This window comes from Sphaeramia orbicularis, chromosome 9 (assembly GCF_902148855.1).
Source record: "Sphaeramia orbicularis chromosome 9, fSphaOr1.1, whole genome shotgun sequence".
Lineage (NCBI taxonomy): Eukaryota > Metazoa > Chordata > Actinopteri > Kurtiformes > Apogonidae > Sphaeramia > Sphaeramia orbicularis.
Genome location: NC_043965.1, coordinates 663,208 through 685,516, shown reverse-complemented (window position 1 = coordinate 685,516; position 22,309 = coordinate 663,208). Strand labels below are relative to the sequence as shown.

Below are 22,309 nucleotides of genomic sequence, written 5' to 3'. Positions count from 1 at the left end.
GAACAGATCAGACGGTTAATGATGGAACTGTACAACATTGAACCAGAAGGTGAAGCAGGACGTTCCCTCGAGGTTTCACAATAAAAGCCCAGATAATTCAAACACCATAAGGCTTTTAATTTGAAACAGGAAGTGTTGGGTCGTTTTAAGTGGGTCACGGTTCGGCTTTAATGGATTCTGTGTCTGGTGTAAAACCTGCTTCAGATAAAGACCTGGTTCTGAAAAGTCTGACTGCACCTGAAGGTGTCATTCCTGTTGCTTCCTGTGGGGGGTGCTAACACCACACACGCTTCAGTGTCTCATCAGCATCAGCGTTCCGACGTCCGAACCCTGACGTTAGCGCCGTCTCGGTTCCTTGACTAACAGCCGTTGGATTTAATATTACTTCATCATTTACAGATCGACGAGAACACGAACAAAAACGGTTCGGCTGTTCCTGAACGGAAACGGGAACAGAACGAAACAAACGAATTTTGACCGGAAATGCCCGTGAATGCAGCGTAAGCCCCGCCCACTCTGATGCAGACGTTTATCTGAACATAAAAAGAGGTCTGTCCCCATGACAACACAACCTGTCTCCAAACACGTCCAGACTCTGGCCCTGTCTGTAGTTGTCCAACCTGTGGATGGTATCCATGGTAACCTCCAGCTGGATCTGATGTTTCAAATGTTAAACACATGGACAGAATAAAAGACAAACCAGTTTAAGGACAGACGCTGTTTACGTGAGGACGACAAGCACAGACGTCTGCATCAGTGTGGACGATGGTGGACACTTCATCCACATTATCCCTGAGATTCACACCCGCTGTTGAGGACACGTCCAAACATCTGCATTTACATGAACTTCAGTCGTAGAAACAACAACGAAAAACGATTATTTCACCAAAAAATACCCGATAAAACCCCCGAGACTCAGAGTCGAGGAAACGAAGAGATGAAACGGCCGAGTCTGAAACGGAGCGGGTTGTGTCGGTGTCGGGGTGTATATGTGTGTCGGGGTGTGTGTGTGTTGTTGTGTGTGTCGGTCATGCTTGCAGAGGGCGACAGAGGCAGTGTGTGTGTCATATGTATCTGGACACCACTCAAATCCACTGAGAGAGAAAACACTCATATTGAAAATAAAGAGAGATGATCACAAAGAAACATGGGTTAGAGCCCCGCCCCCTTCTTCCAGCCCCCCCCCCCCCCCCCATCACCTGACCCCACCTCCGGGTCAGAACCACTGCCTCATTCAAAGCAGTTCCCTCATTAGAACCTTTGAATGTGGGCGGATCCCTGAGTTAACGCTGGCGCCGCCGCCTCGTCGCCACGGAAACACTGCAGCCAATGGGAGGCCAGTGTTGGACGGCTGTGGAGTCAAACACAAACACGGGTCCAGCACAGACCTGATTGGACCAGCGCCGCCCCCCTAAGGATCAGGTTTAAACACCAGAACCCACAAAGTCACACATTTAAACCAAAACACAACGTTCTGTCAAATAAAAGAAACTGTCACATGATCAACGGACGACGTCGACAAGAATAAACAATAAATTACATCTTTATGAACTGATAATTAATGACAGATTAAAGAACATGTAATGAGTACGAAATAATAATTACAAGAAATGAACTGAAATTCAGTCCAATAATAATAATAATAATAATAATAATAATAATGATAATAATAACTAGAAGAAAAATAAATATTTCATATGAAAAAATTAAAACAGAAACAACGAAAAACTCGTCTCAAATTGCTGCTAAAAGTAACAAAATGCAGAACATTTAACAACAATATATATTATATTAATCATATATAAGTATTATGAGAACAATAAATAAAACAATAATAAACATCGAAACATTTACAAGTGAATCTAAATGCATATCTTTAGCTGTTTTCATTCTTTTTCTGGTGTTCGTTTACACTGACATTGGTTTCTTTTGTTTAAAATCTTCTATTGTATACTTTATATTTTTACATCTTGTGATTAGAATATTGTTCAAATTATACATTAACTTGGTTATTACAGTATGTTTGAATGATTATATTAAAATTATGATTATTAGTGTTATTATTCTAGTTTATATGACCCCTACAGGGGGCATATTATTTGAGCTGTATTTAATGAGTCATATTCGCTGGGGGGGGGGGGGGGGGGGGTGGGGGGCACTGCCCTGGTTGGGCACCAGGGCCCTGGTGCAGCTCCGTACGGCCCTGCTGTTTTACAACCTGTGGCTGAAAAGTAATAAATGAAACCGTCAACGCTGTCACCACGACAACACAGAAGAACAGATGATCAACCTGAAACAGAAACAGCTCAGAGGAGGAGGAGGAGGAGGAGGAGCGACGGCGCCACCTGTGGAAAAACAACCCGATGGATCCAACCGCTGCAAAGCATCATGGGATGGAAGACAGCATCGACAGCTGAGATGAAGTGACACAGACGGATGAAAGGAAAGGACAGGGAGGAGGCGAGAAGAGGAGGAGAGAGAGGAGGAGAGAGAGGAGGACAGAGAGGAGAGAGGAGGACAGGGAGGAGGAGAGAGAGGAGGACAGAGAGGTGGACAGCGAGGAGGAGAGAGAGGAGGACAGGGAGGAGGAGAGAGAGGAGGAAAGAGAGGAGGACAGAGAGGAGAGAGGAGGACAGGGAGGAGGGAGAGAGAGGAGGAGAGAGAGGAGGACAGAGAGGAGGACAGCGAGGAGGAGAGAGAGGAGGACAGGGAGGAAGAGAGAGAGGAGGAAAGAGAGGAGGACAGAGAGGAGAGAGGAGGACAGGGAGGAGGAGAGAGAGGAGGACAGAGAGGAGGAGAGAGAGGAGGACAGAGAGGAGGAGAGAGAGGAGGACAGAGAGGAGGAGAGAGAGGAGGACAGGGAGGAGAGAAAGGAGGACAGAGAGGAGAGAGAGGAGGAGAGAGAGGACAACAGGGAGGAGGAGAGAGAGGAGGACAGAGAGGACAGAGAGGAGGAGGGGGAGGAGGACAGAGAGGAGGAAAGAAAGGAGGACAGGGAGAGGGACAGAGAGGAGGACAGAGAGGAGGACAGAGAGGAGGACAGAGAGGAGAGAGAGGAGGAAAGAAAGGAGGACAGGGAGAGGGACAGAGATGAGGACAGAGAGGAGAGAGAGGAGGAGAGGGAGGAGGACAGAGAGGAGAGAGGAGGACAGAGAGGAGAGAGAGGAGGAGAGGGAGGAGGACAGAGAGGAGAGAGGAGGACAGAGAGGAGAGAGAGGAGGAAAGAAAGGAGGACAGGGAGAGGGACAGAGAGGAGGACAGAGAGAAGGAGAGAGAGGAGGCTCAAAGAAAGGAGGAGGAGTGCGAGGACACAGGTCCACAGGAGAGGAGACCACACAGGCTGAACCTCCAACGCCTTCTTTGCAAGAGGACGACGAGAGACAAGAACGTCCTGAACGAAGACGAGCCGCAAGGACACAACCTGGACACCTGTCTGTCTGTGTGGACACCTGTCTGTCTGTCTGTGTGGACACCTGTCTGTCTGTCTGTCTGTGTGGACACCTGCCTGTCTGTCTGTGTGGACACCTGTCTGTCTGTCTGCGTGGACACCTGTCTGTCTGTCTGTGTGAACACCTGTCTGTCTGTCTGCGTGGACACCTGTCTGTCTGTCTGTCTGTGTGAACACCTGTCTGTCTGTCTGTGTGGACACCTACCTGTCTGTCTGTCTGTGTGGACACCTGTCTGTCTGTCTGTGTGAACACCTGTCTGTCTGTCTATATGGACAACTGCCTGTCTGTCTGTCTGTGTGGACACCTGTCTGTCTGTCTGTCTGTCTATGTGGACACCTGCCTGTCTGTCTGTCTGTCTGTGTTGACATCTATCTGTCTGTCTGTCTGTGTGGACACCTGTCTGTCTGTCTGTGTGAACACCTGTCTGTGTGAACACCTGTCTGTGTGGACACCTGTCTGTCTGTGTGAACACCTGTCTGTGTGAACACCTGTCTGTGTGAACACCTGTCTGTGTGGACACCTGTCTGTCTGTGTGAACACCTGTCTGTCTGTCTGTGTGAACACCTGTCTGTCTGTCTGTGTGAACACCTGTCCGTCTGTCTGTCTGTGTGGACACCTGTCTGTCTGTGTGGACACCTGTCTGTCTGTCTGTCTGTGTGAACACCTGTCTGTCTGTGTGGACACCTGTCTGTCTGTCTGTCTGTGTGAACACCTGTCTGTCTGTCTGTCTGTCTGTCTGTGTGGACACCTGTCTGTCTGTGTGGACACCTGTCTGTCTGTCTGTCTGTGTGGACACCTGTCTGTCTGTCTGTCTGTCTGTCTGTCTGTGTGGACACCTGTCTGTCTGTCTGTCTGTCTGTCTGTGTTGACATCTGTCTGTGTGAACACCTGTCTGTCTTTCCTGATAAGGGACAGGTGAACATATGGAGATGTAAGAAGAGGAGGTGAAGGAGAGGAAAAAGAAACCACTAAAACTACACAACAATAACTACAACTACACAACAACCACTAAAACTATACAACAATAACTAAAATTACACAACAACCACTAAAACTACACAACAACTAAAACTATACAACAACCCCCTAAAACTACACAACAACCACTAAAACTACACAACCCAAAAAACTACATAACAACCCCCTAAAACTACACAACCACTAAAACTACACAACCCAAAAAACTACATAACAACCCCCTAAAACTATACAACAACCCCCTACAACTACACAATAAACCTAAAACTACACAACAACCACTAAAACTACACAACAACCCAAAAAACTACACAACAACCCCCTAAAACTGCACAACAACCACTAAAACTACACAACAACCCAAAAAACTACATAACAACCCCCTAAAACTATACAATAAACCTAAAACTACACAACAACCACTAAAACTACACAACAACCCAAAAAACTACACTGAACAAAAATATAAACGCACCACTTTTGTTTTTGCTCCCATTTTTCATGAGCTGAACTCAAAGATCTAAAACTTTTTCTATGTACACAAAAGGCCTATTTCTCTCAAATATTGTTCATAAATTTGTCTAAATCTGTGTTAGTGAGCACTTCTCCTTTGTCCTTTGCTGAGATAATCCATCCACCTCACAGGTGTGGCATATCAAGATGCTGATTAGACAGCAGGATTATTGCACAGGTGTGACTTAGGCTGGCCACAATAAAAGGCCACTCTAAAATGTGCACTTTACTGTATTGGGTGGTCCAGGGGGGTCAGAAAACCAGTCAGTATTTGGTGTGACCACCATTTTCCTCACACAGTCTTCTTCATGAATTCTCTGAAACAGCTTTGGAGATGGCTTATGGTAGAGAAATGAACATTCAATTCACAGGCAAAAGCTCTGGTGGAGATTCCTGAAGTCAGCATGACCAGTGCATATTCCCTCAAAACTTGTGACATCTGTGGTATTGTGCTGTGTGATAAAACTGCACATTTTAGAGTGGCTTTTTATTGTGGCCAGCCTAAGGCACACCTGTGCAAAAATCCTGCTGTCTAATCAGCATCTGGATCTGCCACACCTGTGAGGTGGATGGATTATCTCAGCAAAGAAGAAGTGTTCACTAACACAAATTTAGACAGATTTGTGAACAATATTTGAGAGAAATAAACCTTGTGTGTACACAGAAAAAGTTTTAGATCTTTGAGTTCAGCTCATGAAAAATGGGAGCAAAAACAAAAGTGGTGTGTTTATATTTTTGTTCAGTGTACATAACCACTAAAACTACACAATAAACCTAAAACTACACAACAACCACTAAAACTACACAACCCCCTAAACTCTAGTTCATTAATATCTGCAGGTTTTCCACCATCGTTAAGGCTCCATAAATGAACCTTTGGTTCCTTTGGTTCTCCAGTGGAACCACAGAGGACGTTCATAGACAGGTAAAGGAGAATGAAGTAAAGGAGGGTGGGGGTGGGGGTGGGGGTGTGTCTTCATCTCCTTACCGTGGCGTCCCCGGAGGCCCTACGACGTTTGAGGTCGGAGGTCGAAGTGATGGACCTAAAAGAGGTTTTCAGTTTGGGCTCGGGCTCTGCTCTACCACTTTTCCTATCCTAAAATAGATGATACGATAGGTGCACACACACATTAACAGACGCAGGAAGCACCGCCCACCTGCACGCCTCTGCACGCGCTCACATCACCTGCACGCCTCTGCACGCGCTCACATCACCTGCACACCTGCACACGCTCACATCATGTACACACGTGCACTCAGTGCAGTACAACACACAATGTAGATGGTCGGAGGACCAGAGTACACACAGGATACAGTATGAGTACACAATCAGGTAGTACAAGTACTGCCAAGTACAGCATAAACACACACACACACATATATATTTATATACATATATATATATATATATATATATATATATACACACACCTACAGGGTGGGGAAGCAAAATGTACACTGAACATTTAGTTGTTTTTTCTCAGCAGACACTACGTCAGTTGTTTTGAACCCAAACATATACTGATGTCATAATCATACCTAACACTATTATCCATACCTTTTCACAAACTTTTGCCCATATGAGTAATCAGGAAAGCAAACGTCAAAGAGTGTGTGATTTGCTGAATGCACTCGTCACACCAAAGGAGATTTCAAAAATAGTTGGAGTGTCCATAAAGACTGTTTATAATGGAAAGAAGAGAATGACTATGAGCAAAACTATTACCAGAAAGTCTGGAAGATACTATTAAAGAAGAATGGGAGAAGTTGTCACCCCAATATTTGAGGAACACTTGCGCAAGTTTCAGGAAGCGTGTGAAGGCAGTTATTGAGAAAGAAGGAGGACACATAGAATAAAAACATTTTCTATTATGGACATTTTCTTGTGGCAAATAAATTCTCATGACTTTCAATAAACTAATTGGTCATACACTGTCTTTCAATCCCTGCCTCAAAATATTGTACATTTTGCTTCCCCACCCTGTATATTTTACACTACCGGTCAAAAGTTTTAGAACACCCCAATTTTTCTAGTTTTGTCTTGAAATTCATGCAGTTTTAGTCCAATGAACCGCTGAAATGGTACAACCCTGTTTCCTGTTTCAGTTGGTAACCTAGTTCTTGTTCACCTTTTTGTATAATTCTGAAATGTACATTATTTTTCAGTTTTGTTTAACCTTCCCTTTTTTTTTTTTTTTTTTGTTTACCTCTGGCAGTTCACCACTTACCTTTGTACCATTTCAGCTGTTCATTGGACTGGAACTGCTTGAATTTCAATACAAAACTGGAAAAATTGGGGTGTTCTAAAACTTTTGGCCGGTAATGTATATATATATATATATATATATATTAGGTGTATTTGTAGGTGCATGTTAGGTGTGTTCAGGTGTATTTTTAGGTGTATTTCTAGGTGTGTTCAGGTGTATTTTTAGGTGTATTTCTAGGTGTGTTCTGGTGTATTTTAGGTGTATTTCTAGGTGTGTTCAGGTACATTTTTAGGTGTATTTCTAGGTGTGTTCTGGTGCATTTTTAGGTGTATTTCTAGGTGTGTTCTGGTGCATTTTTAGGTGTATTTCTAGGTGTGTTCAGGTGCATTTTTAGGTGTATTTCTAGGTGTGTTCTGGTGCATTTTAGGTGTATTTCTAGGTGTGTTCAGGTGCATTTTTAAGTGTATTTCTAGGTGTGTTCAGGTGTATTTTAGGTGTATTTCTAGGTGTGTTCTGGTGTATTTTAGGTGTATTTCTAGGTGCGTTCAGGTGTATTTTAGGTGTATTTCTAGGTGTGTTCTGGTGTATTTTTAGGTGTATTTCTAGGTGTGTTCTGGTGTATTTTAGGTGTATTTCTAGGTGTGTACTGGTGTATTTTAGGTGTATTTCTAGGTGTGTTCTGGTGTATTTTAGGTGTATTTCTAGGTGTGTTCTGGTGTATTTTTAGGTGTATTTCTAGGTGTGTTCAGGTGTATTTTAGGTGTATTTCTAGGTGTGTTCTGGTGCATTTTTAGGTGTATTTCTAGGTGTGTTCTGGTGTATTTTAGGTGTATTTCTAGGTGTGTTCTGGTGTATTTTAGGTGTATTTCTAGGTGTGTTCTGGTGTATTTTAGGTGTATTTCTAGGTGTGTTCTGGTGTATTTTTAGGTGTATTTCTAGGTGTGTTCAGGTGTATTTTAGGTGTATTTCTAGGTGTGTTCTGGTGCATTTTTAGGTGTATTTCTAGGTGTGTTCTGGTGCATTTTTAGGTGTATTGCTAGGTGTGTTCAGGTGTATTTTTAGGTGTATTTCTAGGTGTGTTCTGGTGTATTTTTAGGTGTATTTCTAGGTGTGTTCAGGTGTATTTGAGGTGTATTTCTAGGTGTGTTCTGGTGTATTTCTAGGTGTGTTCTGGTGTATTTTTAGGTGTATTTCTAGGTGTGTTCAGGTGTATTTTAGGTGTATTTCTAGGTGTGTTCTGGTGTATTTTAGGTGTATTTCTAGGTGTGTTCTGGTGTATTTTTAGGTGTATTTCTAGGTGTGTTCTGGTGTATTTTAGGTGTATTTCTAGGTGTGTTCTGGTGTATTTTAGGTGTATTTCTAGGTGTGTTCTGGTGTATTTTAGGTGTATTTCTAGGTGTGTTCTGGTGTATTTTAGGTGTATTTCTAGGTGTGTTCTGGTGTATTTTAGGTGCCTTTCTAGGTGTGTTGTGCTTCAGATGAGGTGATGTTTCAGTAAAACAGAAGAACTTCCCTCCATTTTACTGCTTTGTTCATCGACCACAAACACACAGAGCAGGTAAACATGAGGACAAGCACAGGGTCAAAGCAAGGGAAACATCCTGGGGGGGGCGGGGGGGGGTCGTTTAAAAGGAGGGGGGGGGGGGGGACAAAGATGGCAGATGAGCTTGAATGAAGCGGTGGAGACGTTACAGATCATTATACCAACGCTGCGCTGTTATAATGCCATCTTTCCTGCTGGGGGGGGGGCTTGGCATTGAGTTCCATTATGTACATCAGAGAAACACATCACCAGTTTGACCTTTGACCTGTCACAGAGGGCAGGGCTGGGTATGACACCAGCCTCAGCTGCTGATTGGACAAAACACTGATGACATCATCAAGGTACACAATAATACAAGTGTTATACTACACCCGGCCACATCCGATTGGCCGACACCTCCTCTGTGTCACTAGGAGGTCAATGATGTAGTAGAGGGCATCACCAGCAAGGCATCATGGGAGTTGTGTTTGTTGTCAGATTAGTACTGTTATGGTGGTTTTCTACGGCGGAGGTCACGTTTTAACACAGTCATTTTACCTCTACCTTTTTTTATCTGTTACTTTTTTCCATGTGTTTCTGGGGAACATTAGCAAATAAACACATTTATACAAAGATTCAATTGATATCAGAGCAAAAAAAAAAAAAAAAAAACCTAAAAAAAAAGAGGCAAGTTCGTCCAGATGCTAAATGAGAAGGAGAATATAAAAAAATTAATCTGAATTTGAACATCGTTACGGACATTTAATACAGTGCATGACAGTCAGCTGAATACACATCAGCCCCTTTTCCACCAACTTACCTGGAACTTTTATTTCCAGGACTTTATTTACCTGGTAAAACTGAACCTGGTCACCTGTGGTTTGTTTGATGACGCTATAAACACGCCAGGATGGAGGACGTGAACGGAAAAGATTCAACTGAAGGGGACAGTGTGTTCCATCAATCAGTGTTCTTCAGCATAGCCCCGCCCCCAAGAATTCCAGGAATCTGAAAAGAGCCAGGTCGCATTAATCCAACCTTTACGTCATTGAAATGCGACAAACGTCCCAGTTGTTGGTCAGAGCGGAGGAAAACCATATTTCCTTCTGTAAACACTGTGTGTCTGCGTGGTCTGGTATTCCATCAGGATCTCTTCAGTGCATGTGGATCACTTTAGAACCTCTTTAGTTCATGTGGGTCACTTCAAGGTCACATTCAGTTCAGACTCAAAACTGATAGAAGTCACATTTAATGTGGAATATGAACCAACACACACACACAAAAAAATCAGATTTCACCCAAAAATCCAAAGTGTGCGTTCAGACCTGCTGCGAACAGAGTCTTGGTTTTCATTTTCTCTGTGGCAGGAGAAAATTCTCAGTGAAAAACAGATGTGATGCATTCAGGGATACGTTGTGGAGGTGAACGCTGTCAGTCTGTCTGTTCATGCTAATCCACCTTCGCTAACGCCTCCACCTTTGATGTGCTAATCATCCACGCCACTGCTCCGCTAGCTGTTAGCCTTTAGCAGACGCCGTTTGAAGTGCTAATCCAGGCGGCGAGGAAGATGATTATCAATGCGTTTTTGTCACAGATGTCAAACATCTGCTGCTTTTATTCTGGGAAACACAGCAGCTCTGTTTAAGATGAGGAACCAGGACGAGAAAATACCAGAAAAAACCTGGAATTCATCCTGTGGTTCAAGAACGTCAAACTCACTTTAGTTCAGGTTCCACATTCAGCACAATTTGGCCTCAAATAAAACAATAACCTAGAAAAATGACAACTCCAATTTTTTCCTCTTTGTTTAAATGAAAACAAATTACATTAAATTATGAACATATTTTTACATTTGGGGATTTTTATGAAACTGGATTTACTTTAGTATCTGTCCCTGTTCCATGTTTTTAGACCCAATAATCAAAGGTAAATGTCGACAGATTAACCCAGGATGGACCTAATGATGACCTCAGAGAAATGAGCCATCCCATAATTAATAAATTCAAAATCAAATACTGGGCCCATAAATAGGACCCAAATATGGACATTAACTCTCCCTAGGTGTCAGTGCATTAGATGTGTAAACATGTGTAAATGCTCTTCCACAGACTCTAAATACAGACACTGTGTTCAATGTGTGGATCCTAATGGTTTTTCTAATCCACACATGTGGGTTTGGCATCAGTCTGAGTCTCATTCCAGGTTTGGTGTGGAACCCATCGTGTCCACTGGTGTTACATGTGGAACCCATCGTGTCCACTGGTGTTACATGTGGAACCCATCGTGTCCACTGGTGTTACATGTGGAACCCATCGTGACCACGGGTGTTACATGTGGAACCCATCGTGTCCACTGGTGTTAGATACGGAACCCATCATGTTCACTGGTGTTACATGTGGAACCCATCGTGTCCACTGGTGTTACATGTGGAACCCATCGTGTCCACTGGTGTTAGATACGGAACCCATCGTGTTCACTGGTGTTACATGTGGAACCCGTCGTGTCCACTGGTGTTACATGTGGAACCCATCGTGTCCACTGGTGTTACATGTAGAACCCGTCGTGTCCACTAGTGTTACATGTGGAACCCATCGTGTCCACTGGTGTTAGATAAAGAACCCATCGTGTCCACTGGTGTTACATACGGAACCCATCGTGTCCACTGGTGTTACATGTGGAAACCATCGTGTCCACTGGTGTTAGATACGGAACCCATCGTGTCCACTGGTGTTATATGTGGAACCCGTCGTGTCCACTGGTGTTACATGTGGAACCCATCATGTCCACTAATGTTACATGTGGAACCCATTGTGTCCACTGGTGTTAGATACGGAACCCATCATGTCCACTGGTGTTATATGTGGAACCCGTTGTGTCCACTGGTGTTACATGTGGAACCCATCGTGTCCACTAGTGTTACATGTGGAACCCATCGTGTCCACTAGTGTTACATGTGGAACCCGTAGTGTCCACTGGTGTTACATGTGGAACCCATCGTGTCCACTAGTGTTACATGTGGAACCCGTCGTGTCCACTGGTGTTACATGCGGAAACCATCGTGTGCACTGGTGTTAGATAAGGAACCCATCGTGTCCACTGGTGTTACATGAGGAACCCATCGTGTCCACTGGTGTTACATGTGGAACCCGTCGTGTCCACTAGTGTTACATATGGAACTCGTCGTGTCCACTAGTGTTACATGTGGAACCTGTGGTGTCCACTGGTGTTACATATATGGAAGGAGTGTCCACAGATGGTCTAGACCTGGAGCAGAGGGAGTGTCCACAGATGGTCTAGACCTGCAGAAGGAGTGTCCACAGATGGTCTAGACCTGCAGAAGGAGTGTCCACAGATGGTCTAGACCTGGAGCAGAGGGAGTGTCCACAGATGGTCTAGACCTGCAGAAGGAGTGTCCACAGATGGTCTAGACCTGCAGAAGGAGTGTCCACAGATGGTCTAGACCTGGAGCAGAAGGAGTGTCCATAGATGGTCTAGACCCGCAGAAGGAGTGTCCACAGATGGTCTAGACCTGCAGAAGGAGTGTCCACAGATGGTCTAGACCTGCAGAAGGAGTGTCCACAGATGGTCTAGACCTGGAGCAGAAGGAGTGTCCACAGATGGTCTAGACCTGGAGCAGAAGGAGTGTCCACAGATGGTCTAGACCTGCAGAAGGAGTGTCCACAGATGGTCTAGAGCTGGAGCAGAAGGAGTGTCCACAGATGGTCTAGACCTGGAGCAGAAGGAGTGTCCACAGATGGTCTAGACCTGGAGCAGAAGGAGTGTCCACAGATGGTCTAGACTGGAGCAGAAGGAGTGTCCACAGATGGTCTAGACCTGCAGGAGACGCTCCAGCTCATGTTCAGCCTTGGCCTACAACTGGGGACAGTGTCCACCATAAGGGGGACATCCGGCATCGGTCCAGTTCCATAAAAGAACTGGTCCAGTGAGTCCAGACCGGTGGCCCTCCTCCACCTCCTCAGGACTCTACAGTGTGTCCATCAGAGGAGGCCCTGATGAAATTCCTGCATGGAGTCCACTCACACCTGGATCAGGGAAGTGGGACAGTTAGGATCCTTCTTCTGGACTTCAATAGGATCCAAAACCTTATGCTTCAGGACAAACTGATCAGGTACCAAAGTACCAGACAGAAGTACCAAAGAACCAGAGTAAAGTACCAGACAGAAGTACCAAAGAACCAGACTAAAGTACCAGATAGAAGTACCAAAGAACCAGACTAAAGTACCAGATAGAAGTACCAAAGAACCAGACTAAAGTACCAGACAGAAGTACCAAAGGACCAGACTAAAGTACCAGACAGAAGTACCAGAGAACCCAACCAAAGTACCAGACAGAAGTACCAAAGAACCAGACTAAAGTACCAGACAGAAGTACCAAAGAAACCAGACTAAAGTACCAGACAGAAGTACCAGAGAACCCAACCAAAGTACCAAAGTACCAGAAGAAGTACCAAAGTACCAGAAAGAAGTACCAAAGTACCAGAACAAAGTACCCACAAGTACCAGACCAAAGTACCAGAAAGAAAGTACCGCAGTACCACAGTACAGTGTGTACTGGAGGACCTGACCCTGCTCTGATAACCATCCAGACCAACACTGAGACCAACAGGCTGATGACTGTAGGCATCCAAGAGGTGTGTGTGTGTGTGTTTACTTGTGTTTATTTGTGTTTTTGTGTGTTTGTTATGTGTGTGTGTGTTTATTTGTGTGTGTTTTGTGTGTTTATTTGTGTGTTTCTGTTTATTTGTGTGATTGTGTTTATTTGTATTATACTTTCTTTTTTTCTTTTGTTCAGACAAGGTGTAGTTTTTAGATGTTGCCTGCTGTTGTGTTTATTTGTGTGTGTTTGTTTATTTGTGTTTATGTGTGTGTATTTGTGTGTTTATTTATGTGTGTTTGTTTATATGTGTTTATGTGTGTGTTTGTGTGTGTGTGTGTGTGTGCGTGTGTGTGGGTGTTGTGTGTGTGTGTGTGTGTGCGTGTGTGTGTGTTCCTGGTGGACTCCATGTCCCACTGACAGCAGGTCCATTAAACTTGGATGTTAACACAGGGGTGAGTTTGTGTGTTTGTTTGTGTGTTTATGTGTTTCAGTGTGTGTGTGTGTGTTCAGTATGTGTGTGTGTGTGTTCCTGGTGCTCCATGAATCTTTGATGTGACCCAGGGCTGAGTGTGTGAGCGCTGTTCTGCTGCAGATCTGTGTCGACTCCTACATCTGTAATGTTCTTCTGTTACATGGAGAGTCAGCTCATGCTTTATTGACGATCTGAGGAGGGGTTCTACGAGCTGAGGTGGGTTCTTTGGGTCCTGGGGAGGGTTCTACAGGCTGAGGTGGGTTCTACGGGCTAAGGTGGGTTCTATGGGGCTGAAGTGGGTTCTATGGGCTGAGGTGGGGTTCTACGGTCTAAGGTGGGTTCTACAGGCTGAGGTGGGTTCTATGGTCTAAGGTGGGTTCTATGGGGCTGAAGTGGGTTCTATGGGGCTGAGGTGGTCTACGGGCTGAGGTGGGTTCTATGGTCTAAGGTGGGTTCTACAGGCTGAGGTGGGTTCTACAGTCTAAGGTGGGTTCTATGGGGCTGAAGTGGGTTCTATGGGCTGAGGTGGGTTCTACAGTCTAAGGTGGGTTCTACAGGCTGAGGTGGTTCTACAGTCTAAGGTGGGTTCTACAGGCTGAGTGGGTTCTACAGTCTAAGGTGGGTTCTACAGGCTGAGGTGGTTCTACGGTCTAAGGTGGGTTCTACAGGCTGAGGTGGGTTCTACAGTCTAAGGTGGGTTTTACAGGCTGAGGTGGGTTCTACAGTCTAAGGTGGGTTTTACAGGCTGAGGTGGGTTCTACAGTCTAAGGTGGGTTCTATGGGGCTGAGGTGGGTTCTACAGGGCTAAGGTGGGTTATACAGGCTGAGGTGGGTTCTATAGGGCTGAGGTGGGTTCTACGGTCTAAGGTGGGTTCTACAGGCTGAGGTGGGTTCTACAGTCTAGGTGGGTTCTATGGGGCTAAGGTGGGTTCTACAGTCTAAGGTGGGTCTTACAGGCTGAGGTGGGTTCTACAGTCTAAGGCGGGTTCTACGAGCTGAGGTGGGTTCTACAGTCTAAGGTGGGTTCTATGGGGCTGAGGTGGGTTCTATGGTCTAAGGTGGCGTTCTACAGGCTGAGGTGGGTTCTACAGTCTGAGGTGGTTCCACAGGCTGAGGTGGGTTCTACAGTCTAAGGTGGGTTCTACGGTTCTAAGGTGGGTTCTATGGGGCTGAAGTGGGTTCTATGGGGCTGAGGTGGGTTCTATGGGGCTGAGGGGGGTTCTACAGTCTAAGGTGGGTTCTACAGGCTAAGGTGGGTTCTACGGTCTAAGGTGGGTTCTATGGGGCTGAGGTGGGTTCTACAGTCTAAGGTGGGTTCTACAGGCTGAGGTGGGTTCTACGGTCTAGTGCCCGGCATGTTCTACTTGGTGGATGTGCTGTTTCCTTCACACTGCCCTGGACTTAATCAGATTGTAAATGTCTTCATTGAACTTTAACGAGGCTGCAGTTGAATTAATGATGAGGCTTGTGTGTAAAGCACACACTCCTCAGTCTGTCTGTAAATTATGAACAGATCTGAGTGGAATTATGGGAAAAGAAGCTCCACGACGGAACATGACACATGTATGTACATCTGATCATCAGCCACCGACAGCCCATAATATGCACAGAGCACTACTATGTCACAATACTTTATGCAGTTTGGCTCGAACTTTTTTTTTTTTTTAACATTTTGTTTTTTCATAACTTTGAGCCATAAACAAAAATACCAAATATTCAGTAACTGTCACATTTTAAACCTTTAAATGACGTCTTTGTGACGGAAACAAAACCATCATGTTTTGCCACACCAAATACTGAGCCTATTAGCCCCGCCCACCAAATACTGAACCTATTAGCCCCGCCACCAATACTGACCCTATTAGCCCCGCCCACCAAATACTGAGCCCATTAGCCCCGCCCACCAAACACTGAGCCTACTAGCCCAGCCCACCAATACTAAGCCTACTAGCCCCACCCACCAAATACTGAGCCTATTAGCCCGTCCACCAAATACTGAGCCTATTAGCCCCGCCCACCAAATACTGAACCTATTAGCCCCGCCCACCAATACTGAACCTATTAGCCCCGCCCACCAAATACTGACCCTATTAGCCCCGCCCACCAAATACTGAGCCCATTAGCCCCGCCCACCAAACACTGAGCCTACTAGCCCCGCCCACCAAATACTAAGCCTACTAGCCCCACCCACCAAATACTGAGCCTATTAGCCCGTCCACCAAATACTGAGCCTATTAACCCCGCCCCACCATCAGCATATTAGCATTAATCGTCCGCTCCAACTGAAGTGAAAGTTGATGCTTCGCTTGTTACATTGGAAACTCTGTTGAGGCTTACCATTTATGAATTCAGATTTTTTATTTTACTAATGTGAATTTATTTTCAAATATTACAACCTTTAATCTCATAAAATGTCTGACATTAGTTTTGTTAAATTAAGAGTTTTTTTTCAACTACGACTTATTCTCGTAAAATTATGGGTTTTATTTCGATATTTTACAAACTTTATTCTCGTAGCGACAGGTGTTTTTATTTCGTATGTGGCGTAATACACTGTTGTAACATATAAACTGTATTATTCACACCAACACGGGTTCATGTTATTATTATTTTTGGTTCTAGGTCAAATGTTAAATGTTAAATGTATCAGTGTGTATTTTGAACTCACTTGGTGGAAGAGTGTTACTGTAGGAATTTAACACTGTTTATTATGGGATGGATTTAGTGATGAAAATAATAAAATAATCTGAGCTTTAATAACAGGAAGTGAAAGTGTGTTTAATATATTTACCTGGACACCAAGGGTTAAAGTGTGTTTAATATACTCACCTGGACAGCAGAGGGTTAAAGTGGTGTTTAATAGACTCACCTGGACAGCAGAGGGTTAAAGTGTTGTTAATATACTCACCCGGACAGCGAGGTTAAAGTGTGTTTAATATACTCACCTGGACAGCAGAGGTTAAAGGTGGTTTTAATATACCTCCCTGGACAGCAGAGGGGTTAAAGTGTGTTTAATATACTCACCTGGACAGCAGAGGGTTAAAGGGTGTTAATATACTCCACCTGGACAGCAGAGGGTTAAAGTGTGTTTTAAAAGAACATTAACCTGCTGTCTGTTTCATTGAATATTCAGTCATTTGTTTCATTGACTTTGTCTCTATTTATGTGATCAATGTTGTTTTTGTGTGAAACCTCATTGAAGGACAGAACGTCCTGTTCTGCTGGTATTTTAACCTGTGTGGTATCAGTGTGTGTTCTGCGGATGGACCAAACATCAGCATCCTGACGTTCTTCACTGTTTCTCGGTTCCATTCTTCTGCCTCAGTGGAAAAACAACACGGCACACACACACACGTCTGTAAACGTCTGACAAACAAACTCCTTCCTCATCGTCGACTCTTTACGCGACTTGAGGCCGAGTTGGACACAGAAACAAACACACCCTGAAAAGGGAACATTCACATGGACTCGACATGAGCACAGTGCACCCTGGGAAATAAAAGAAAAACAACAGAACATGGAGCAGCAGCTGAGCAGAAAGTAGAGCTGAGAGGTTAAATGAAACCCAGAGGCAGAAACAGGCCAGTAGAACACAGTAGAACCGCAATAGATCCAAAATAGAACACAGTAGAACTGCAGTGGAACCAGAATAGAACACAGTGGAACCGCAGCAGAACTGTAGTAGAACACAGTGGAACCACAGTAGAACACAGTGGAATTGCAATAGAACACATTAGAACTGCAGTGGAACCACAATAGAACACAGTGGAACCGCAGCAGAACTGCAGTAGAACACAGTGGAACACAGTAGAACACAGTGGAACCGCAGCAGAACTGCATTAGAACACAGTGGAACCGCAGTAGAACACAGTGGAACACAGTGGAACCGCAGCAGAACTGCAGTAAAACACAGTGGAACACAGTAGAACACAGTGGAACCACAATACAACACAGCAGAACACAGTGGAACACAGTGGAATTGTGGCAGAACCACAATAGAACACAGTGGAATACAATAGAACACAGTAGAACAGAGTGGATACACAGTAGAACCGCAGTGGAACCACCATAGAACACATTGGAACACAGTAGAACAGACTGGAACACAGTGGAACACAGTAGAACATAAAAGAACACAGTGGAACTGCAATAGAACACAACAGAACTGCAGTAGAACTGCAGTAGAACACAGTACAACACAATGGAACACAGAAGATCACAGTTGAACCGCAGTGGAACTGCAATAGAACACAGGAGAACTGCAGTAGACCACAGTGGAACACAATAGAACACAGTAAAACCACAGTAGAACACAGTGGAACCACAGTAGAACGCAGTACAACTGCAATAGAACACAGCAGAACCACAGTAAACACAGTAGAACTGCAGTAGAAGGCAGTAGAACCACAGTAGAATACAGTGGAACCGCAGTAGAACACAGTAAAGTACCTGCAGGTTCTTCCTCCAGACATTGACGGCGGCAAAGGCGAGCTGCATCTGTTTCCTGCGAGCGTCTTTGTGTCGTTTGTAGGCGATCTCAATGAAGATGAGGAAGATCCCAGCGACGATGCCGCCAGCGACGAGCATGAATACACCTGGAAACGTACAAACAGGAAGTGAACAGGAGTGGAAAAGTAGAAACAGGAAGTGAACAGGAGTGGAAAAGTAGAAACAGGAAGTGAACAGGAGTGGAAAAGTAGAAACAGGAAGTGAACAGGAGTGGAAAAGTAGAAACAGGAAGTGAACAGGAGTGGAAAAGTAGAAACAGGAAATGAACAGGTCTGGAGAACAGGAGGGGAACTCAGACAACGCAGACACACGTCAGTAGAACAAGTCATGTGTAGTCTCATGACGGTGGAGTGAGTGAACAGACTCAAAAACAGAATTATAATTATATTATCTTCCTCTCCGTGTCAAACCAAATTCCTGACAACCATGCTGATTGGTTGGTTAGCAGGTCAGTGCACGGACATCCTCTGCAAATGACATTTACGAAGACAGATGATCTTAAGGAAGAGCCTAATGGATTTGGTGTTTACAACTAGTCGACTTTGTCCTCTCAACATCTGTCTTATCATGTTGCTTATCCAGAGGTGAAGATGAACCCAGAAGAAGAAATAGACTGAATGACAAAAATCCCTATATGTGCCATGTTAATAATGTATTACATTATGTGTTAATGTGATTAACTCAGCACGTTAACTCTTTTATGCATGTAATACTTAAGCCATTTGCCTGACCTGTGGTTCACATATGTGTGTCCTGATCATGTTCACGGTGAATTATGTGAAAGTAAGAGTATCACTGCTTATAGCATGTCTGAATAATCATGCTATTATTTTACTGATGCTTAAGTGAGGTTACAGGTGACGTATAAAGTTTAAGTGATCTTATTTAAGGATCTTATTAAGGATGCAAAGTTTTCTTACAAGGCTGCCCACAGTCCTCTCCCCCTCTGTCTTCCCAAGAGGGAAGAGAAATGTGATACTGAGATATGCAAACGACTCGTTAACTATTCACGAGGAGGCGGTTTCCCGCCGAAAACAGACAAAGAAGGCAACGCCCCAAGGCATCGATGACTCATCAATATGCACGAGGAAGGCGTGCCGGTTGGTTTTTGGACAGAACTATAAAAGTAAATGAAACCAACTTTTCAACAGAGTCTTCTCCAGAGTCTTTCCCATCTCCCAGGCTCTCACAGAGCAGAGCAGAGCTTTCTCCAAGGAGTCTTGACCATCTCCTTGGCTCTCAGAGCTTTTCCATCTTCTAAGCTCTCCAAAGAGCTTTACCATCTTCGCTGTTCTCCACTTCTCCTGGCGAGCTTTCCAGAACCAGCCGCCAGAGCCAGCTGTGAACCTCCTTCAGCCAGCAGAACTTCAGACCTTCAGGCCTCCAGCGCAAGCACGTCGCTTCACAGCCTGTTCCTGCTTCGAACTACATCAGAAGACTTCATCCATTCTCCATCAAGGCCTCTCCAGCCTGCATCCTTCAGAAGGCCTCTAACTTGTAAGAAAACTTGCTCCTGATTTATCCGAGTTGGTGTTATTCCAATTTAAGTAGGTTTACCTCAACGTAACCTCACTAACGTTAGAATATCTTGAATATAGCTATCTGCCAACTTAATCTACGTATTCTCCTGTCCATAATCTCTTGCTCCTTTTGTTGTATTTGTCTCTTGTCTTCATATTATTTGTGTGTCTTAGTTTAGTTAATAAATTATTTATATGCGTATAAATCCATTGCCTCAGTTGTGCTTTGTGTACTAATTTTTCACACTCGGGTTCTTCTGTGCAGTCCACGAACTATCACCTTTGCAAGACTTCTAAATTATTGTTTTGGGTTGATTTAAGTTTAAGCTTAGTTATAAATCTATAATTAAAGTAATCAATAAATCAACACTCAATTAATAAATAATTTGGTATCCTATTCTTGCTACACATGGAAATGAAATAAAACTACAATAAACAATAAAACAGAACCTGGAACTACGCAGAACGCCCACCTCTTAACGGTTTATCAAGAACAATGAAGTGTCTTTGGACAAAAGGACTCTTGAATAAATAAATGTCTCATTTAGCCTAAATAAGCCAAAGCTTTACGTCCTAAAACTGGAAAAACTGCGACTAAACTACTGTTACATTCATCAAACTCAAGTCCATCAGCTCAGTGTGTCATGGTTGCCATGGTTTCCATGGTTCTCACCGGCCATGTTCTCGAAGGTGAGCGTGGCGGGGGCGTTGCTCCTCGAGTCACACTCCTGATATCGCACCCACGTCTTGTCCAGGTCCTCCATGAAGCCATTTTCATGAGAACTGTGAGGAAACAACCAAAGAAAGTGTATTAGCAGATGGAATGGGCGGAGTCAGGTTCAGGACGGGGCGTGGGGGATCGTGTCTGGGGGACCGGGTCTAGGGGACTGGTCTGGGGGACCGGTGTGGACTTGTGTACCTCAGAATGGCCAGTGACACGTTCTGTTTCCACGGACTGTCCTTCCTCATTCCGATCCGAATCCCGATCGGAAGAACAGCTCCCCCGTCGTCACCAGGTCGCATTTCTGTGACGCTTCGAACTCCAGCACGGCGCTGTCCCAGATGAAGGCGTGGAGTTTACTGCAGAAGAAGAAGAAGGAGGAGGAAACAGGTGAGTGTGGGTGCAGGGGCGGGGTCAGCGCTGCTGGGCGTGGCGTGGGCGGGGCCTACTTGTCTCTGACAGCCTGGATGGCCTCGGCGGCGCTCTCGTAGTTGTGCTTCTCCATGTGTCGGTACATGGTACTCAGCTCCACCTGCCGGCGGAAGTAGATATCCACCGAACTCTGCTTCACCGTGGCGTAGATGAACTTATCAGACGGGTTACGCAGCTGAAAGCACAGAAGAAGAAGAAGAAGAAGAAAAAGACGGTAAACAAAGAAGAAGAAGAAAAAGACAGTAAACAGAAAGAAGAAGAAGAGGACGGTAACAGGAGACCGCCGGGGGTCACAGGCCTGGGCATTCTGGGACGGAATCGGTACAGTCATCATCAAATCTGGGATTATTCATGTTCAGGACCGGGACCAGGACCAGGACCAGGACCTGAACCAGGACTAAGACTAGGACTAAGACTAGGACCTGAACCAGACCAGGACTAAGACTAGGACCTGAACCAGGACCAGAACCAGGACTAAGACTAGGACAAAGAAGAGGACCTGAACCAGGACCAGGACTAAGACTAGGACCCGAACCAGGACCGGGACCAGGACTAAGACTAGGATCCGAACCAGGACCAGGACTAAGACAAGGACTAAGAAGAGGACCTGAACCAGGACCAGGACTAAGACTAGGACCCAAACCAGGACTAAGACTAGGACTAAGACCAGAACCAGGACCGGGACCAAGACTAAGACTAGGACCCGAACCAGGACCGGGACCAGGACTAAGACTAGGACCCAAACCAGGACCGGGACCAGAACTAAGGGTGTATTCACACCAGGAAAGTCCGATAGTTCACTTGCTTTGGTCCGGACCAAATTTTTTTTTTTTTTTTTTAATTTGGTGCGGTTCGTATTCACACTGTACATTTTTGTAAGTGGACCAAAATCTGTAAACAAAACCATGTGTGCTGAGGTCGTTCATTCATTGGACAGAAATGAGCAGTGTCATTAAAGCGCTCAGTCCAAAGTGAAAGGACAGAATCATGGAAATGTTGCTGCTGTTTTTGTTATCGTCATAGTGGTTTTTACAGATGCAGACGTCTGCACAAGTGTTTGAGCAGCAAGAGCGTTTGATGCAACGTCAGGTTTACAGTATTGTAGAATTCATTTCTCAACTAGAAGCACTCAGAGAGCGCAGACCTCTGCCAAGGCTGATCAGTGCCCCCCCCCCCCCGTGGGCCCCCCACCCCCGATCACCACCAAAATTTAATCATTTCTTCCTTATCCCATTTCCAACAAACCCTGAAAATTTCATCCAAATCTGTCCATAACTTTTTGAGTTATGTTGCACACTAACGGACAGACAAACAAACAAACCCTGGCAAAAACATAACCTCCTTGGCGGAGGTAATGACGAAGACACAG

The 22,309-nt window shown here is 44.8% G+C and overlaps 1 pseudogene; it reads right to left on the bottom strand.

The window, feature by feature from the left end:
- Nucleotides 1-22,309, bottom strand: part of LOC115425531 (glutamate receptor ionotropic, NMDA 1-like) — a 63,255-nt pseudogene that overhangs the window by 1,943 nt on the left and 39,003 nt on the right.